Below are 13,912 nucleotides of genomic sequence, written 5' to 3' on the forward strand. Positions count from 1 at the left end.
GTAATAAAGAGTTCCAATAAAAAATATTAATCTGATAATTACTTTAAAAATGATCAAAATTTACTTGGATTTGGTCACTATAAAAATCACTCATTATTGTAATGTTGTGAAATATTTTCACTCCTTTTTCTGTTCTTTTCAAAGTTCAATGATCTACTTTTGATCTGTGGAGAGGTACTTCTGGGTAATTACAAACTGAAGGCGGAGTTGACCATCGACGGTTTGGAGGTGGGTAATGCATGTAGAAAGCTTACTGTGTCACATTTATACTAGTATTCAGAAATATTTTAACTCTGCACATTTAATTGCCATGGATATATTGCTCTTGTATTTTTTTTGCAGTACAGTAGGAATTTGGTTATAGTGAATTTCTTGGGGACTAAGTGTCCCAAACATTTTCATGTTTGCTTTATATGCATGTAATATAGATACTGGCAAAATTTATTTGTGTAAATTGATTTAATTGTTGTAAATGGCAATGCCCAAAAAACAAAAAATAAATGTTTGGGAAAAAAAAAAGAGAAAATCATTGTGGAATGTGAAAGAAAAATTAATCACAATGTTTATTGATAAAGTTTTATTAGAAATTTTGTAATTTTAGATTTATTTTTTCTATGCATGCCTTCAAAATTTCTATAAATTCATTATTTTTGTCTTTGTTTTTTATTTCATTAATTCTTTTTAAATTAACAAAGAGTTATGCAGAAAAATTTGTGAGGTAATGTTAGAATACAGATTGTTGTATTAATGTTATTGTTGTATGTAGATTGTAGCTTATATGCTATGATGATGTAATGTTAGGACACAGGACATACAATGTAGGAGCTAGTCATTGTTGTTCACCAAAGACAATTGCGACAGAGAAGGATCGAGTTTCAAAGAATTTTATGTAGCATGTTTCTATATTTGGATTGATCATTTTTTTTTCTAGATTGAGGACAATATTACTCATGCTGACTGGGTATGTTGTCATGGAAATGGGCCCGCCTAAGCAACATTTAATTCCACATGCTTATAGCTGGCATTAACATAATTATATAAATACTATGTACTGAATCAAGGTTATTTTTTGGCCCCGTGTTATTTTCGCTCTTTTACACTTGCAACATCTTCGCCCAGTATTGATTTTGCCCAGATAGTGTTGTGATAAAAGAGATGTAAATTAGACATTGGAATTTTCCTGGTCTTAAATTTGCCCATTGACAAGGGGGGCGAAAGGGGCGAAAATAAAACAGTTAAGGGCAAATATTTCCCTACATACAGTATACCTTTTTATTACATGTATTTACCATTAATCTTACTTCCTTCCAACAATTTGTTCGAGACATGAAGATAAAATTAAGTGATATAGGGAGAAAAATCAAGAATTTGTGTTATGATTATGCTAGAATGCTAATAAGTATAATTGAAGCCAAAGATCTCATTTTGTTTTCATTTCAATTAAAGAAATGTACAGCAATTTATTAATGAGAGAAATGATAAGAAATTTGGAAATTTTTGGCTCATCAATTAAAGGAAAAGGTGGATAAACGAAACAATTCTCTGATCTGTTCCCAGAAATCTCATTTTGTCTTATTTGTCAGAGATAATGAGAAAATATTAAATTTGTATTTAAAGGTAGGGAAGTAAGTTACTGTCTGTTAATTCATTAGATTGTAAAAATACAGACACAAACACGTGTAATTTTGTACACGTGGATAAGTATTAAATGACCTTTTGGTTATGCACATGCTAGCTAGTACATGTGTACTACTTTTTTCCCTACCAATTCAGCAACTACAATATTAAAGAAAGATTATAATGTTTGGAATTGAAATGCCAAGCATTAATTTATGTTCCTATTTTGCAATGATCAAAATGATTTTCATCTATGAACTTGCATTATCATTCAGTCACCATAGGTCCAATTTTAATAAACATGCATTATGAATAATCAGTTTAAAATGAATCACCACAAAAAAAAGTTTATAGAATTTATCAGGTGTGCAAGAACATTTTAATGTAATATTTATTTCAACATGAGTTCAGTGCTTTAAAAGCATTTCTGCTATCTCAAATTCTAGTTTGATTTCTGCATTACCCATCTACATGCTTTAATGATCATTTATCTGCCATCTTCAGGTAAAATTCAAACAGAATCATTCTTAAAACGAATCATGCTTAAAACATACCTGTCCATTTAATTATGACTCAAAACAGAAACTTTATAATTATATAATAAGCATATCAATATGGCAGCCGTGTTGCCCATATTTTATAATGAGTATACTTTCATCTATAAAAACCAGTGAAATTACCCAAATATAGTTTCCAGAGTATGCTTTATTCATTATAAACATCTATATTAACTATTTTCCACAATTTCACCATAAATATGAAAGTTCATGATAACCACTTCCATTCCCCATAACTACCAGTATCATTGTTCATGAAAACTAGATCATGTATCATGCTTACACAAAAGTACCATTTAACATTTCCTTTGTAAAGATACGAGCATACATTTTCTTCATCAAAAATATACAGTTATGATTTTCATTATGGTGATGCAAATGATACATATATGTATGATATTAAAACTTTTTTTACTTTAAGGATTATTAAAGGCGGTGCAACTGCGCCGCTCTCGGTGGAGAGAAAAACTAATTCAATATTTGTTGAAATAGAAAAAAAATTATGATGTACATTAGGCAAAGGGGAGGAAACATAAAATCATTTGGTTCCTAAAGAATTGTCATAGTCAGTATGTGTTTAAAACAAATGACAGCAACTTTTTCTTCACATTTGCAAACTATTAAAGGACATCCGACATGTTTTCCGACAGACATGAATAATAAATTGGGTATATTAAGATCAATATTATTAATTCATTATAATGGTTCAAGGAAATTAAATCATTGCATGCTTTTGATTTACAAAGAGTCATGGTCTTTTAGGAATATAAAACTGGGAATACTGCTGAAAAGTTTGTATATATCTGTATTTTAAAATCAAAAAGCTTTCCCATAACTTAATAAGTACTGTACTACCGGTATATGAAATATTTATTTTATAAGTGAAAGTTTTTAAAGGCTTAAATAAATGCAATTTTGAATAGAGTTTATAGTACAGTGTTATTAATAATTAATATTTATTCCATTTTGAAGACTTCATACAATTTAGAGTAGAGTTGTTACCACTATTATTTCTTCCATTGTAACAAAATGTTACTTCATTAATACTTTCAGTTGCACAAGATATCTCTACCATCTAGCATCGACGTTGTATTATACAAAGAATGAATTGTTTCCATGTTTGTTGTGTCTAAGCGTATTTGTAATAAATGTGGTAATAATCGTTCATAACGCAGGTACTATTTTTGTTTGTATTTTTTACAGATACTTGAAGGGGAAAATATTGACATTCCAAACACATTTTACGTCAAAAGCCGACACAAAATCATCCAGTTCTTAGACGAGTAAGTATATATAGGGGCCAAAACACAATCATGTGATTGACTCATCTTAATTATTTTGTTGTGTAGTCATTTTGAATATTTGAAAATAGGTTGAAATACATGTTAAATTTTTGATAGCATTATGTCAGTTTGTCAGTGATATTGGTTCAATGTATTGTCAAATCACAGGGGCCAATCAGTTTTGACCTTAATTTCCATGTAACCATTGAGTTAGCTGCTTTGGTTAGAGTTGTGTTAATTAAAGCCAATATGTTACTTGAAATAGTGGCCTCTTGATTTACATGTACATTTACTTACAATGCTTACATTGAAAATAAGGTCAAAACGGGCTTTGGCCCCTGTGGGTCACATGGAATACATTGAATATATTTCGACATGTTCAATGATGGTTGCAATTGGTTTGATCGACCCTAGGCCTCCAATTTGAACTCGGTGTTGTTACATAAATGTCAGATATTTGAAATATTTTCCATTTCAATTTAGGTGGACATATAGTTAAAACATTTTGGAATTTATTAGGGAAAGAGAAAGGTTAATTTCTGCAAACAATTAATCTAAGGTGAAGATCACGATAAAATGATGAAAGAATGAATAAACCAAGTATTATTTTTTTGAAAAATGATTCAAATATAATATTTCTGATATTCATTGAATAATATTTTAAAAGTTGAATATATATAAATCAGACATCATTAGAAATTATTTTCCTTCTTATTTTTCAATTGGAAAAGATTTTTCTCTTTAAAAATGAATCGCATATACCGGTATCAACATGTAAAATGTTATGCATATTTTTAGCTCACCTCAGGCTAAGGATCAAGTCACCTTTCTGATGAAGATTTGTCCGTTTTCTGTTGTCATCAGTGTTTGCGTCGTTGTTGTCCTAAACTTTTCACATTTTCATCTTCTTCTCCAGAATTATTGAGCCGATTTCAACCAAGCTTGACACAAAAAATCACTAGGTGAAGGAGATTCAAGTTTATTCAAATGACTGGCCACAACCACTTTAAAGGGGAAATAATTTAGGATTATAATACCCCCCGCAAACAAAGTTTGGGGGGTATATAGGAATCACCTTGTCTGTCCGTCCGTCCGTCCGTCCGTCTGTCTGTCTGTCCGTCCATCTGTCCGTCCGTCTGTCTGTGCAATCGTGTCCGGTCCATAACTTTCTTATGGAGAAACATTGGAAATTCTTACCTCACACAAAGATTGCTTAAGACCTAAGGGTGTGTCATGACCTTGACCCAAGGTCATTTGGGAAAGGTCAAGGTCACTGGCAGAAAAAATGCGAAATTCGTGTCCGGTCCATATCTTTCTTATGGGGAAACATTGGAAGTTTTTACTTCACATAATGTTTGCTAATGACCTAGGGGTGTGTCATGACCCTGACCCAAGGTTATAAGGTCAAGGCCACTGGCAGAAAAAGTGCGAAATTTGTGTCCGTTCCATATCTTCCTTACGGAGAAGCATTTAATGTTCTCACCTCACGCAAAGATTGCTTACGGCCTAAGAGTGTGTCATGACCTTGACCCAAGGTCATTGCGGAAAGGTCAAGGTCACAGGCAGAAAAAATGCGAAATTTGTGGCCGGTCCATATCTTTCTTATGGGAAACATGGGAAGTTTTTACTTCACACAAAGATTGCTTATGACCTAAGGGTGTGTCATGACCTTGACCCAAGGTCAATTGAGGAAGTTCAAGGTCATTGTTTCAAAAATGCTTAATTCTGTCTGTGTCATGTCTTGTATTAATGGAAATATTAGAAGCTAAAATTTGACACAAAACTTGTCTGTCTCAGGCCACATAAAACTATTTTTAGTCTCTCATCCCCGTCTCTCTGAAAATGGCCTGCCCCGATGAATTTTTTTTTAGGAAAAAAAAATTGGTGGAAAAAATTTATTTAAAATGTTTTTAAATATTAATTTTTTCTTAGCGGGGGGTATCAATTGTGAGCTTGCTCACAGTACCTCTAGTTAAAATTGTGTTAGTATTTCAAAAAAAAAATCTTCTTTTCAAAAACTATTGGGCCAGAAAAGCTCAAATTTGTATGAAAGCATCCCCAGGTAGTATAGATTCAAGTTTGTTCAAATAATGATCCCTGGGGGTAGGGTGATGCCACAATGGTGTTTCAAATTTTTACATAGGTGTGTATAGAGAAAATCTAAATATCCTTGTCTGAAAAACATGTGGCCAGAAAAGCTTAAACGTGTGGAAGCATCCTCAGATAGTGCAGATTCAAATTTGTTCAAATCATGATCCTGGAGGAGGGAGATAAGATTGGGCCTCATTTTGGGGATGGGGGGGGGGGTGAAGGGAATTTTTATATAGGAATAGAGAAAAATCTTCTTAATCTAGTGCTTGGTATTTACCATAAAATATGTGAATAAAAATTGGCATATTTTTTTTTAACATTTTGAGCAAGAGCTACTGTACTTAGTTATCAAAAATACTTTGATTTTGATACTCTTAGATTAATGCTGATTTGATCAGAGTTATGGCAATTGTTGCTTAGGTGAACGATGTGGCTGCTTGGCCTCTTGTTTAAAGCACATTGTATGCCAATTTAAATGATTTTCAATTAATTATTAAAGAAGTTGTCTGCTCATGTCCCAACAAGTAATAATATAAGGTTTAGCTATTGAATATAGTATAATTACCATCATGATATTATATGATAATTAAATTTATACAAAAAGAGAGAAAGATTTCATAAAAACGAGAAAAATAAGTGATAAATGGTCGGGATGAGAAATCAATTTACGATAAATCGCCCACACTAAGGATTTGAGAATTTTTCTGATAAGCTGCCCAGTTAAGTTAAGAGTTCAGTTAAAACTAATAATTATTCTTTGCTATTTTGATCAACATTCTACATCAGATGTTGTAGATTTTTTCAAAAAATTCTATTCGGCCATCCAGGCATATATACAGATTAGTCATAGATTAATATCGTACGTAGCAACAATATACTTGAATGTACTGTCAAATGAGTGATTTTGGGTTATTAAGGAAACTTAGACTTTTTTCCAAAAAGTATGTGTTATTGTTATGAAAGTTATAATATTTAATTTTTAAATAAATAAATGATTTTTTATACGGCATGTTCAAAACATATATATATATATATACATATATTGAAAAAATATTAATTTAAAGAATGATATACACCTTAGGAGTACTTATATTTTTATAAGAGATTGACTGGAAAATGATTACTATCCATCACCTTAAGATAGTTTCTCAAATCAGCAGAAATTTACTTGATTTTGAAAGACAGCATGATGCTTAAGAAGTTTGTTAGTCAAATAGGTAAAAAACCTCTGGATAAAAGAGTAAATATGAACAAGAGCCCCTGACCAGGTAGATTTGATAGTGATGATATTGTCAAGATTTACCTGTAACAAATTAAAATTCAATGTGCTGTTTTAACTTTTATCGATGGTTCAGTATCTTTTTTAATTGCAATCTCTTATTTGTGATTGCAGAAATCCTGGTGAAGAAAGTAGTTGGTGCGAGGTATGTATATACTGTTAAGGCAGAATATTAAGACTACTGTATACAGAGAAATATTTGCCCCCGTTTTAATTTCCCCGCCACTTTCTCGCCCTCATTGTCAGCGGGCGAATTTAAGACTGGGCCAATTACAATGTCTCAAATTATCACGCTTTCAACACGACTTTGTGTGGGCGAATTCGAGACGGGGCAATTTAAATGTTTGCAAGTGATGAAGGGACAGGGCAATTTAACTGTTTGCAAGTGATGAATGGCAAAAATAACATGGGGCGAAAAAAACCCTGTATACAGTATGTATGATAGAGGTCTCTAAGGGCCTACAGAGACATTTTGCACAAATGCATTTCTCACAGTTATTATTATAGTAGATATTCTATTTCAATGCAGTTCTGATGCAATTTTTTCCTTTCACATTTCAGAGTATCAAAAATGTGATCAAAGATTATAAAGTAAGAAAACCTTCAGTACGAGCAGCGGAGTTACCACCATGCAATGGAGGAGAGGTAATGGAAATTACAAGCAGAATATACTGAAGCTTGATCCATATTCAATGCCAAAGATTTCACCTGGATTTAATTAAAAAAAAGTTTTGATGTGGCATCAATCTTGTAAAATGTCTATTATGTATATAATCATATTAATTTTTTATAATTGGGATTTTGTCTATCCTCTTTGAATAAGGTGTCGGAAAACGATCTCGGCAATGTGGCCCCACACTGGATCAAGGACGATGAGGTCTCGATGTGTCAGCTGTGCCGCAAATCATTTACAGCGTTAAAACGGCGGCACCATTGTCGTGCTTGTGGAAGGGTGTGTATATCCTAAAATGTATATTACCAGTACACTAAAGAACTGTTTCTTGATGTATTAGTTTGCATACATGTATGCAGGTATATAGATTGTAAAAAACCTCGGCATTCACAACTTTATCCTCTCCAGTTTTAACTGAAAATCTATTTTTGCTCATTTATGAATGAATATAAAGTTTTTATGAATTAAATTCAACATATGTTTTTCCATTCTTGCTTTCTTTAAAGAAATGTTACTTCAAAATTTAATTTCATTAAGCATTATATGCTTTAAATTTGTTTCTGACACAAATACAGACATAGTTAAAAGGATGGATATCTAGTCATTTCTTTTTATATTACAGGAATATGAACTGTAGCTTAGATAATTTAGAAGAGACAAGCTGCAAAGCATTGTCTTTCTATTAATACAGGTTGTGTGCAGAAAGTGTTCATCAAAAAAAGTAATTTAGCCTATGACAACAACAAGCCCAATCGGGTCTGTGATAAATGTTTCGTCATCCTGAAAAACGTGGATGGAAAGGTGGTGGACCAGAAAGTACCTAAAGGGGTCAAATTGGTAAGTAAAGGGGTCAAACTGGTAAGTAAAAGGGTCAAATATCTGCAGATTAATATTGAAAATAGGATACTGTAAATTCCGTATTTTACACGAATACTTAATACCGTGAAACTGCTGTTTTGCATCAAATCACTAAAATATAAAATGGCGAGGACCAATTTTTGTTTTGATTTCATATGATAGCTCAAAAACTCTGAAAAAATAAGAACATGATTTTAAAATCCGGAAGGACTGCTTTTTACGATTTTATGTGGAAATTAATTCTTTGCCTTTGATATGGAATAAAAAAACTGAACTTTATTTATTTTACAACGATCGATGAGCAAAATCTACAACTTATATTAATATATCTCGTTGGCACGGATGTTAGCGCGAGGGGGTCATTGGTGTGGGAGGAGGCCGGAGTACCTGGAGAGAACCCAGGTGTCCAAGTGGGCTCCTGCCATACCTTATCACATGCAACCACTGTCGATCACGGGGATCAAACTCGGATCGCAGCGGTGAAAAGCGAGTGCATTGTCCACTACGCTACTTGGAAATTAGCGTAGTGATATGGAATTTACAGTAGTGTGTCAATCTCGTAACAAGTTAGCTGAAAAGTTGTTCAAATGTTTGCTGATTAGTATGGGGAGTGTTCTGCATGAAATATATATCAAGGAATAATAATCATGATTAAATCCAATAAAGCCCAAACGGCTTTATTATAGATTTGATCTTTCCCGGACCGAAATTATCACCTCATAATATTCAAAGAATTATTCCTTATTACTTATATTTACATTATTTTCAGCAATTACACGATGAAATATCTTAAAATAAATAAGCAAACCCTAATTATATGTCATATTGAATTAATTTGACTGTATAGTACAAAATTGATACATAATGTTATCACAGACAAAGACACTGAAAAATGTAAATAAGTAATTTTAGTTTTTGTCTATTTCTCTGCAGTTCTGTAATTTAAATTTATATCAGATTTTAATATTCAATATAACAAATCAGGAATGATTTAAGTGCTCAAAATTGTGTGTCATTCTGTACGCATTGTATAAAAGTACTTAAGCTTGTACCAATATGTATGTGTAAGTATACAGCAATTCCTTTCTCCATGAAACTTGAGTATCCCACCTGTTTATTTCCTACAGATGAATGCCAATGACCCCTCTATTCTCTCTAGGTATCTCCAGAAGAGCATGGATCGAGGCAAGACTTGGAACAAGAGATGGTTTGTCATTACCAAGGAGTTTGTCATGTACGAATTTAATGCTCACCATGTGAGTATTTGAAGTCTTCCTGTGTTGGAGGGTGCACAAATTTGTTGTTCTACTTTGTGTGTATACAGGCACTCATGCAAGATTAAATAGAATGGAGAGTGTTACAAAAGTATGCCATTATATTTTTCCTTTTCCCTCCCAAACAGGATATCTATGCCATAGCAACCCTACCATTACCTGGCTACCAAGTGATATTTCCTGTGGACAACATCGAGAATGTCTTTTGTTTGAGTCACCAGCAGAAACTTCCTCCCACTTATCTACAGTCCGAGTGTACTGCAAGCAGAGACAGGTCAAATTCTAATAACACAGACCCTCCACCTGATGTGTTAATTGTTTATAAAACTTAAGAAATTATCAACTTTAATTTTTTTGTTCTTTATTCTCGCTAGAGGTGTTAATATTGTAATTGTAGTAGTACATCATGATCCATTTTTATGTGAAACTTTTTGTGTTTATGCACAGGCCTTTGAATTTCTAATAAGGCATATTTTGTATACTGTAAATTCCTAAATAAACGCGAGGAATTAATATCCGTGTAAAATTGCGAGAAGCATCCTTCGCGGATTTTAAAATCTCACCATTATTTTCTGAGAGTTGAAAACTATAAGAAATAAGGAGAAAAGTTCAACGTTTGCGATTTTTTATTCTCCCGATTTGAAACAAACCAGCGGGATCGCGGAATTAAGTACTTGCATAATATAAGGAATTTACAGTACATACCATCTCTATATGTAAATACACCAGGGTATGTTTCTGTATAGAGAGGGTAAAAATTCGGTAGAGGCCTGTGGTTACATTACTAACCAATCGTTTTGAATATACCCTCTTGACTTGATAGATGGTTGAATGTACTAAAAAAGATGGTGAACTTAGAGCTTTCTGAGGAATCGAACCGAAACTCCACTCATTCCTCCGAGAGTTCCGGAAGCCAGAACGCAGAAGATGGCTGTGACAAGACGTCCTAGTTGAATTAGCTGTACAACACATGAAACTCAAATTAGAGAGCACAACTGAACTAACTTATAACATGGAAGTCAGTTTCTTCATTGGTGAAAACATCTCATAAGCTGTAACATAGTGGATAAACTCTTATTATGTGAAAGTCAACTTTTTGTGCATATCAAATGAAAGTTGGTGACCACTACTTTACCTGAGAGTTAGTTCTATAGTAAGCACATCAACCTGAATTTTAGTGGGTAACCACTAAAAGCTGGAAAGTCAGGTCTAGATAGTGCATCAACTGAGACCGATGGTGGCCATTTATTATAACAGAAAAGTCAGCTTAAAAGAGTGTCACAACAGCAATATATTGGTTAGCAAATCGTATCATAAGATCATTGAATCATCATTCATTATGAACTTTGAACAAGAAAAGTATATATCTATATATATATGCAATAAATTCATTCTGGTTTGTTGTAAATAAAAAGCAATTTATCCATAACTGATTAATTAACAGACAATCTAATGTCAGATGAGAAATTTTGTAATTTGCCATAATATGTGATGTTTCTTTTTGATATATATATTTTTTTCAATTTTCTGATAACAGGAACAACTTGGATATGGGGGGTGGGGGTATAGATGGATATTGTTTGCTAATTGGTTATCTCAAGGCTTGAAGAGATAGAAAATGTGATATAAAGGAGTTTGAAAATGTATCCTTTAAAAGGATGCATTTATAATATATAAAGATAAACTGTAACTCAGTTTGTGGTCAAACAGTGATTATGAAACTATATCAGATTGAGCTATAACATGTGTCACCAACGACAAGCGGAGGCGTTGATGTTGGGTCCCTTTTTTTTTTAACTTTATTTGAAATTGCTTCATGCGTCTTAACTGCTTCAATTTACATTTTTAATGAATTCATGTGGATTCTAATATTTTGCTATAATTGCGTTATTTTTGTTTTCTTTTTTGTTTTTAGTAATCCCAATAGTTTTTATTTTGAATTTGTAAATGTGATGTGTTTTGATATAATGTATCACAAATCATAGGGTTTTGAGATTATGTATCACCATTATGATTTTAAAATACGTGTACTAAGTGTATGCTTGCGTGTTATGTTGTACAGCTGCATTGTATCTAGCATTGCAGTTTCATTACATATGAACAGTTGTTAGTCAGAATTATATTAACTGGTTCCATTCATCAATAAATGCTGAAAATTTTTCTACAAAAATCATATTCATTGTTTTTAATTTATTTATTTTTAAATGAGTCTCCCAATTTTTCTCTCTCTCTCTCTCTCTCTCTCTCTCTCTCTCTCTCTCTCTCTCTCTCTCTCTCTCTCTCTCTCCACACACACTAAATGGAGTTTACAACACAAAAAAGCCCTATATGACCAACTTTTAGATTGGATAAAAACTGAAAAACTGAACTTTATTTATTTTACAACGATTGATAAGCAAGTACTACAACTTATATTAATATCTCTCGTTTGCACGGATGTTAGCGCGAGGGGGTCATTTGTGTTGGAAGAAGCCGGAGTACCCGGAGAGAACCCACGTGTCCAAGCGGGCGACCACCATACCCTATCACATACCACCACTGTCGATCACGGGGATCGAACTCGGGTCGCAGCGGTGAGAAGCGAGTGCATTGTCCACTAAGCTACTTGGACACCTAGATTGGATAAGTAGACAAGCACACCGTCATTCAAATTGACGCAAATTATGTGTATAAAGTATAGCTAAGTCGAACTTCACATTTAAGGTCAGACGCGATCTATCTGCCATTTATTTCTATTTTTTCCTATCTCCACAATGTGAAGATTTTCACTTCGATATTTAATAATTATATTTTTATGTAATATGATTCTTTTTTTAATTTAGATATAAAGTGTTCAATTGAAAATATATAGTATGACTTAACTTACAAGCATTCGAATGCATTTGCGTGCTATATTAAGGAAAATTCGAAATATTCTAGCTCCTAAACGAGCCTGGTAATGTACTCTGAATTTTTGGGAAATAACAGGTTTAAATGTTAATAAATAAGGAATGAAATATCAAGAAAAATTGTATAAAATTGAGGAACGTCTCGTCTGTCCTTAAAGAATGTTTTACTCATACTGACTACTCAATACGATGCAATGCAAAATCCCCGTATAATTTTGTGTATTGAAATCTGAAAGCTAGAGTGGGCGTTTGAAATTTGGGATTTTAAAAATAGTATTAAATGAAAATCGTTAAATTGAGTTCTGAGGTATTTATGAATATCGAATAGTTAAAGATGTGCTGCATTAATATCTTAGGACTGAATAGAGTTACTGTATTTTGTCATAATTGATATGTTTTTTCAAGCGCAATGTATACTTCTCCAAGCTGATGAAATTTACACTTTTCTTTATTGAAATTATTTAGCTCAGTTCGGAGGTTTGATTGGTTTCAAATGACGCACAAATGAATTTTGGCATGTACCGATAGCCTCACAATTAATTTACACTTGAAAATTTAAGAATTAATTATTGCAGGGTTTGGTAGATCCTCTTAATAAATTCTACCACACCGTCTAACTACTAAATATTTAATTATTTGTTATTTGGTGAATGAAAAAAGTTATTTCTAACTGGTGTGCTCAGAAAGCAGACGTGAATCCTACACATGCGTACATGATATATTATATCTTTAAGTGTTTAGCGGTAGCTGTCGGAAAATCCCACCATCCATTAAACAATGAACACTCCCACAAGGCTTAATAAATGAGGCTGGATTGTCAACAAATACCCCGGGCATCAGATCTACAATAAACTTGATATTAATTAAATTAATTATCAAATTTTTAATATTAACTAAATGATATTATTGGTTAATCTATAAACTGTTATTTAGTGTAGAAAAATTCCATCAATTGTAGCATTTAATTTTGAGTGTTTACTTTTATCTTTATACAGAACTCTTTTATTAAAGGAGATTAATACAGTCTAAAAATGATCACGACCATCGAGCCTTGTTATTATATATAAGCGAACAAAATACACGCGTTTATGATTCGTAGTTGTGGATTTCTGCTTTCACCACATTATATTTTGGATCTTGCTCCGTAGTTATAAAACTTATACACGCTCGATTTTTTTTTCTCAGTCTCGCTTTTTACACTATGTACTAATTTTGTAAACGTGAAACTGAATCGAAAGGTTTCAAAAATATTGAATAAAGTTTACATCGAAGTTGGTCTAGATGTTAAATATGAAAGTGTTTTGTTTTTTTAATTTCGTCCTTTATTTTAGCACACGTATCAAAAATAGAAGCTACTGCCGTACGCCAAACGCCAAAGTGAAGATAATTAAA

General features: G+C 32.6%; 1 pseudogene; it reads left to right on the plus strand.

Annotated features, from left to right (window-relative positions):
- Nucleotides 1–188: 188 nt before the first annotated feature.
- On the plus strand, nt 189–11,778 carry LOC128160091 (FYVE, RhoGEF and PH domain-containing protein 4-like; annotated as a pseudogene).
- The last annotated feature ends 2,134 nt before the right edge of the window (nt 11,779–13,912 follow it).

The sequence above is a fragment of the Crassostrea angulata genome, chromosome 8 (assembly GCF_025612915.1).
Source record: "Crassostrea angulata isolate pt1a10 chromosome 8, ASM2561291v2, whole genome shotgun sequence".
In the NCBI taxonomy this organism is placed as follows: Eukaryota; Metazoa; Mollusca; class Bivalvia; order Ostreida; family Ostreidae; genus Magallana; species Magallana angulata.